This window comes from Schistocerca serialis, chromosome 1, assembly GCF_023864345.2.
Source record: "Schistocerca serialis cubense isolate TAMUIC-IGC-003099 chromosome 1, iqSchSeri2.2, whole genome shotgun sequence".
Lineage (NCBI taxonomy): Eukaryota > Metazoa > Arthropoda > Insecta > Orthoptera > Acrididae > Schistocerca > Schistocerca serialis.
Window position 1 is genome coordinate 265,763,043 of NC_064638.1, and position 8,096 is coordinate 265,771,138.

At 46.2% G+C, this 8,096-nt stretch overlaps 1 pseudogene; it reads left to right on the forward strand.

Moving 5' to 3' along the window:
- The first annotated feature begins 3,826 nt into the window (after positions 1-3,826).
- On the forward strand, positions 3,827-3,944 carry LOC126424780 (5S ribosomal RNA; annotated as a pseudogene).
- The last annotated feature ends 4,152 nt before the right edge of the window (positions 3,945-8,096 follow it).

The window sequence follows — 8,096 nt, forward strand, 5'->3', positions numbered from 1 at the left end:
TCAATTAGGCCGCGCTGCATTGTGGGCCACCTTCCTGCGCGCGATAACGCGACACGAGACGCGGCCTTCCTGGAGCGTATCGGAGAAAAGCGCAGGTATCGCTGGCTCACCGGCTCTCGTCACCCCGACGTCCTGCATCGACCTCTACAGTGAATTTTCCTACGCCACCAGTCCAGTTGGGCAAATTACTATTATACACTGAGGTGACAAAAGTGATAGGATACTTCTTAATATTGTTTCGGACGTCCTTTCGCAAGGCAACTCAACGTTGCATGGAGTCGCCAAGTTGTTAGATGTCCCCGACAGAAATATTGGCCCCCACTGCCTCTATAGCCCTTCATAGTTGACAAAGCGTTGCCTGTGCTGGATTTTGTGAACTAACTAACTTCCCCGATTATGTCCCATAAACGGTCGATGATATTTGTATCGGGCGATCTGGCTGGCCAACCAAGCTGTCCTACAGCACATCGTCATACGTAAAAATCCAAAGTTTTTTTGAAACATGAAAGCCGTGAATGGCTCTAAATGGTCTCCAAGTAGCCGAACATAACGATTTCCAGTCAACAATCGGTTCAGTTGCATCAGAGGACCCAGTCCATTCCAGATAAACACAGCGCACACGATTATAGAGCCATCACCAGCTTGTGTAGTGCCTTGTTGACATATTAGGTCCATGGTTTCGTGGGGTGTGCACCACACTCGAACCCTACCATCAGCTCTTAGCAACTGAAATCAGAACTCACCGGCCGGCATGTGTGGCCGAGCGGTTCTAGGCGCGTCAGTCTGGAACCGCGTGACCGCTACGGTCGCAGGTTCGAATCCTGACTCGGGCATGGATGTGTGTGATGTCTTTAGGTTAGTTAGGTTTAAGTAGTTCTAAGTTCTATGGGACTGATGACCTCAGATATTAAGTCCCATAGTCCTCAGAGCCATTTTTAGAACTCACGTGACCAGGCCACTGTTTTCCAGTCGTCTAGGGTCCAACCGATACGGGCATGAGGCACTGTCGTGTTGTTAACATTCTTGTCGATCCTTTGCTGCTGTAGCCCATTAATGCCAAATTCGCCTACGTTCGTCGTAGTCTCACATGCATTTCAGCGGTTATTTCACGTAGTGTTGCTTGTCTGCTAGCACTGACAAAGTCTACGCAAACGCCGCTGCTGTCGTTGGTTAATTGAAGGCCGTCGGTCACTGATTGTTCCGTGACGGGAAGTAATACCTGAAATTTGGCATTCTCAGCGCCTTCCTGGCACTGTGGACATCGGAAAACTGAATTCCGAAACGATTCCGGAATGGAATTCCTGCCTTGTGGCCACAATCACGTCGGAAACATTTTCACACAAATCACTTGAATACGAATGACTGCACCGCCAATGCACTGATCTTTTATAGGTTGAATACGCAGTACTACCGCCATGTGTATATGTGTATATCGCTTTCCCACCAATTTCTGTCATATAAGTAGAATGTACCAACGCCTGGACACGTAAAAAGACTGGAATCTTCCTGACGCGATACTTAATTGCATTTGAATATGTTACCTCCGTAAGTTCCCCCTACAAGTTACATATGGATGGCTACGTTGGATAATACCCAGTAGCCTGCATTCAGTGGTTTCGTGGTTGCTTGAGGAGAGGTATGCTTACGAGATCTGTTCAAAAACTTCCTCAACTTTGTACACGAAATTTTTCTGCGCTTACCTTTTGCTTATTGTGCATGGTCTCCTTCGAAATACACTCCTCGACAATTGACGCACTGCTACCAACGCCATTTCCACTTCCGGAAGCAGTCTTGGTACCCATCTTGCTGGAGTGTCCGAAGCACTGTCTACAAATTTTCTTTCATCCCGTTTATCTTTGCTAATCTTCATCCATTCAACGAGATTTTCAACTTTTGGAATAACAAAAAGCCTGCAGGGGCCAGATCTAGAGAGTACGCAGCATGAGGAAGCACAGAGAATTGGTTTTTTGTGTAATGGTCACGCACCAACAGGGACGAATTACGGGTGAATTATCATGATGCAAGAGCCATGAGTTGTCTCGCCGCATTTCTGGCCGTTTTCTTCTAACAGTATTTCATGACACGATCGAACTGAAATGCTGCATCCTTCTGCAATCTCTAGGACGGCCAGTCCTCGATTGGCACGCACTATTTCGTTGACGTTCATGAGAGTCGTCGGTAGGCGTCGTAGGGCGTCCTGAACGAGGGTCATCTTTAACTTCCGCCCGACCGTTTTTAAACCGTGTGAGCCTTTCATAACACCGAGTATGGCTTAAGCACTCATTACCGTAGGCTTTCTGCATCATTTGGTGTGTCCCTGTAAATGTTTTCTCGAGCTTCACGCAAAATTTAATACAACCGCGTTGCTGCTACGACTCTGCCAAATCGAAATTCGCAGACTGTGTGATACAACGTTCTAGTCAATAGAGCACTGAACCATAAATAACAGACATACACCAATGAAACTTCCAGCATTTACACGTTAAACACAGTCGTGTGCGGGTATGTCAGCCGCATTTCGCTTCAACACACCATGACACGAAATTTCGCATGTTCCGGAATGTTTTGAACAGGCCTCGCACCTCAAGCAACGTTCTTTTACTTCTCTGCTATTGATACCTGTAGCGGGTCAGCTAAGTGCAACTTGGTAACATCCTAAGTTTGCTTTCTGAACTAGAGAACAGTGTCACTTTCGTGACGGTCTTGCCACGTACGTGTCTGAGGTCGGCTGATCGGAACTGAATTATAAGACACACTGTTATCGAAATGACGCCACGGCAACGCTACCTATGATTCGGTCTGACTAGATGTAGACATGACGCGCGTTACATGACCATAAGATATTTTTATCTTACATGTCGCTGCTAATAAACCTTCTAAGTCATCTTTTGATGGGGATGATCTCGGAGGTGGAAAAACACACCACGGGGATTAATTATTATATGAGACTGACCATATATTATGGGTGCAGAAATAGCTCACATTATCTATAAACAATAATTTAGAACAAGTATGATATTTTTAGTCTGTTGCTAATAATGACTTTAGGTGGCACACTCAAATTACAAGGGAATGTCCAACACTTGTGGATAAGGCGAGAACTGAAAGTTACGTAAAAGTGAAGGGAATCTTGCGTCGAATTACCTACTAAATACACAGGAAACTCAACATACGCATAAAACAGTACGCTATATCGCCAGTGAATTTACTTGGGAGAGGGGGAGAAGTCGTAGAGCCAGAATAATAGCTTTTACAAGGAAGTTGTTAAATTCGGTTTTTCTTAAACGAATCAAGGAAAACCACTCCAAATGGGGTTTGTTGTACATTATAATGAATGATCTGCACAGTGAAGCTGCTTTAACATGTGCTCTCATGATCTCATCCAGATGTCGCCGAGAAGCACCATTCAGCGCCATATTTCATAGAACAATCTCAAACTTCTGAAATGCGATAACTGGGCTACGTAATTATATTAAGTGGGTAAGAATTATTGCTAAAAGCAATGAAGTCGGAGACAGTTACACACTGACTGACATTCTTCATATGTGATTGCTCTCTAGATTATAGCTGAAGTTGGTGAAAACATAACACATCATCTTACGAACCCTCTCAAGAAGGCCATCTGCAGTGACTAGTGCCTGGTAGCCACGCATAGCCGTAAACATAGGATGACTCGAAAAGCCATTAATGAGTATGAAGTCAGCGGAGGCATTCGGGACTTCCTGATTAGCGAAAAACACCTGCTCTATGCATAACTTGCATATGACTTTTGCTTTGAAGTATCTGAAGATTCAGCCGTGAAATAATGCACCTAAATAATTATATAGGCAACGGCCTTGCCGCAGTGGATACCCCGGTTCCCGTGAGATCACCGAAGTTAAGCGCTGTCGGGCGTGGTCGGCACTTGGATGGGTGCCCATCCAGGCCGCCATGCGCTGTTGCCATTTTCCGGGGTGCACTCAGCCTCGTGATGTCAATTGAGGAGCTACTCGACCGAATAGTAGCGGCTTCGGTCAAGAATACCATCATAACGACCAGGAAAGCGGTATGCTGACCCCACGCCCCTCCTATCCGCATCCTCCACTGAGGATGACACGGCGGTCGGATGGTCCTTGTAGGCCACTCGTGGCCTGACAACGGAGTGCTTAAAATAATTATATAAATGAAAGAAATCTTGTAATAATAATTCCCTGCGTACAAAGGACCCGAAATATGTGAACAGATTTCGGCTGCCGTCATTTTGAGAGGGGTTAATGAAATGTTGAATATGGTGACGGCTGTAAAAAAAAGTTCAGACGGAGAGTCCTTTTCATCTTGAGGCCTACACGAACACAGAAAAGCCTGCCGTCCCAGTGGCCGAGACTGCGCCAGGTTAGCAAATCTTTGGTGCAAAAGGGTAACGGTAACTTCTATGGCAAAGCAGGCGACAGCTAACTGCTTGACCCCCCAGAAAATTGGCGCTGGAATTACTTTTTTCAGCTAGTGTGAGGTGTAGACCAGCTAACAGAACCCATGCTCATCACCACTCAGTCCTCATTCTTCAACATCTTCTCGTAAATGATGTAATCTGTAGAAATCAATTAAAATTTGTGCAATAGCCGGAGCTTGAACCCAACTCTCCTTGTTTACCAGGCAGCAATGCTAACCATTACGCCACTGCAGCGCTATGGTTAACATCGCTGCACAGATTACGTAACTCCAATGCCATCCCCAACACAAACTTCATATATCCAGCTTATTTTCCCTTCTTATATCGCCACTATTGCTGTGGCTCTCTGGCAATGGAATGGCACCCGAGCGCTAGACCTAGTGGGGATATCCTGTAGCTTATGTGTAGATCTATAGATTTTATAATTAAATTTTCCTCGAGATATTTGAGTCTCATCTTTATGTATGATTATGACGGAATCTGAAGAAACGAATTAACGTTTGTGTCACAGACAGGACTTCAACCCAGATCTCCTTGATTTCTAGGCCAGAACGCTAACCATTACATCACTGCAGCGCTATGGTTAATTTTGATGCATGGATTACCTAAATCCAACACAAACATGAGTTCATATTTAAGCTTATTTTCTCCTTCTTAGATAGTCATTAGAGACGAGACTCTTCGATCTAAGAAGGGGAAAATAAAGTAGTTTGTGTTGGGGAGGGAATTAGACGTATGTAGTCCTTACAGCAATGTTAACCATAGTGCTGCAGTGGTGTAATGGTTGGCATTCCAGACCAGTGAACAAGAAGACCTTGGATCAAGTGAAAGACAGCCTAAACGGCAGAGGACCGGGCGCAGACGGCATCCCCAAGGAATTCCACAGCTATCTCTGGGACCTAGTAGGCAGACACCCCACAGAAATGGTAAACGAAAAAGGGGACAGCACTACCGGCCTCCTTTCTGGAAGGGACGGTAATCCTCCTCAAAGAAAAAGGCAGCAAAAAACATCGAGGAGTTCAGGCCCACAACGCTGTTGAATTCAGACTACAAGGCTGCCGCGAAATGCCTCGCAAATAACATCAAGACGGTATTAATGAAGGCGATTAGCCCATGGCAAACGTCTGCAGTGCCTGGCGGGAGCATATTCGACGCCGCCTGCGCATACAGGAACGTGACTACTCACGCCGCCACCAACAGAACGACCGCAGCAATAATTTCTGTTGACTTTCATAACGCTTTCCACAGGATCAGCGACCGGTACCTGCTGCAAACGTTGACGAAACTCGAATTTGGACGACAATTTACTCAAATCATAAGAAATTTGCTAACGAACGCCACGTCAATAATAACCATGAATAGATGAACAACAAAAGGAATCAAATTAGGGAAGTCAGTAAGACAAAGCTGCCCGTTATCCATGGCCTTTTTCGCGGCAGCACTTGATCCACTACTACTGAAACTGACTGTCAGCCTAAATGGTTGCCACATCGGAGAACAAACGGTCGCAAGCATGGCCTACGCTGACGATTTAGGAATTTTTGTCAAAAACGAGCAGGACGTAGCCACAATAGAACCAATAATAAAAACCTTCCAAAACGTTGAATCCCAAAAGAACTGTGCTGCTCCCCATTGGCAACAGGAGTCTGACAAGCCGGCCGGCGTGGCCGAGCGGTTCTAGGCACTTCAGTCTGGAACCGCGCGACCGCTACGATCGCAGGTTCGAATCGTGCCTCGGGCTGGATGTGTGTGATGTCCTTAGGTTAGTTAGGTTTAAGTAGTTCTAAGTTCTAGGGGACTGATGATCTCTGATATCAAGTCACATAGTGTTCAGAGCCATTTAAACCATTTTGAGTCTGACAACCAACAGGCAGTGGTATCGAATAACCGATACTAATAAAACACTTAGGATACAAATATAAAAATGACCGCTAAAGATGGCTGTACTGACAGTACAAAACTGGTGAGGAACCCTACATACAATAAGAGAGCTCGCCAGGACTCACTCGAACTGAAATCTAACGTTCGGACAAAGAGTCGAACTCATGAACACAACGATCCTGTCGAAAGCCTGGTACGTGGCACAGGCACTATGTGCACCAACAGACATTGCACGAACGATACAAGGGGCCGTCTGCTACCTGCTGTGGAGGCGGAATATATTCAAAGTGTCACAGGCGACGTGCTCACTGATGAAGGAGGACTGGGTTTGGTAGACGTCAAGACAAAGTGTGCGGCGCCGTTGCTTCACAGAGCAATCCAAATGAAGAACAAGAACCGAGACAGCATCACGGCCTGCCCAATAAATACCTACAGGCAACGGCCAGAGGAAGCGCCGGCAGACACCAGCCACATCCCCTTCAAGATGCGACTCATCAGGCAACTGATACTCGACAAGAGCTAATCACTACCCACCGTGGCTCACCCACAACTACTGACGGCGAAACGCGTCTATCGCGCAATAAGAGAGCAACCGTGCAGAACAAGAATCGACGCAAAATTTCCAGATCACGATTGGTCAGTCGTTTGGAAAAACATCTCAGAACAGCCAATACCGGAGCACGCCAGATCTACGTGGTACAAGGTAGTGCACAAAACCGCACCGTCCAACGAGAGCCTGGCCGTAATCAATATAAAAGAATCGCCCAGCTGCGAAATTTGCAACGAAAAGGATACCACAGAACACCGATTCGTATGCAGGGCAAGCAGCAATATATGGGCGACAAGCAAAAGAATGACAGCTCTCCTGATGCGAAAGTGTTCCCCAGGCCGAAACGCACGGCCACAATGTGGATACTAGTCATGACAGCACACGCAGTCATTGCCAGAAAACAGACAGAGTGCAGTTCCTCATGGACTTGTGGGAAGAACACAAGAAGGCAAAACTACACGCCAAATACCGCGAGACCTTCCAAAACTTCCTGGAGATTCCGCTGACCGCTGCCTTCAGGGACGCCCTGTCTGCTGCCACGTGACGTCACCGCCGCCGCCGCCACCGCCCACCCACACAACCCCCACGGCCTGTCCTCGCCGCCGACTCCCTCTCACACCCCATAAGCAGCAATAGTGATACGTGTGTCCCAAAGTGTAAAAAGTGACAGTGAAAACTGTTTTTTTAATGCATGTAAGGTTTACCTCACAGTGTCATCGTAACCCTTGTTTTGAGTGTATTTTATCTTTACTCGTGTGCAGTCAATAGGAGTGCCAAACAGTGAGTACCTCAATATCATTACAGTTTAACAGTGGAAACAGTATTCATATTCTCAACTATGCTCTTTCCTCCACCATTAATAAATTCCTCGCTCTCCTTTCAGTCTCTCTTACTCATCGACCACCATCTTCATCAAATCAGCTCTACATTGGATCTGTCCACTGCTTCCTAGTGTGTTGTTCCTCGTTCGATCTGACTAAAGACTTATGAAGGTGGAGGCATTTCTTTTCAATTAACCCTTGTATTTCTTTAGTTGTATTGCGCACTGTAAGGGCAGAAGTTCCTTCTATGTATATTCAACGTTTCATCGAGCTATATTACTTGGCAGTACAGACCATGCAAAAGTTACTTTCGTCCTTAAATTTTGTGTAACGCTTATATATGTGAGAGAGCAGGCGAAGTGTTCAGTCGACGCTCTGAGAAGAGGGCTAGGGAAATGAGGGGCAGCCAGAACGA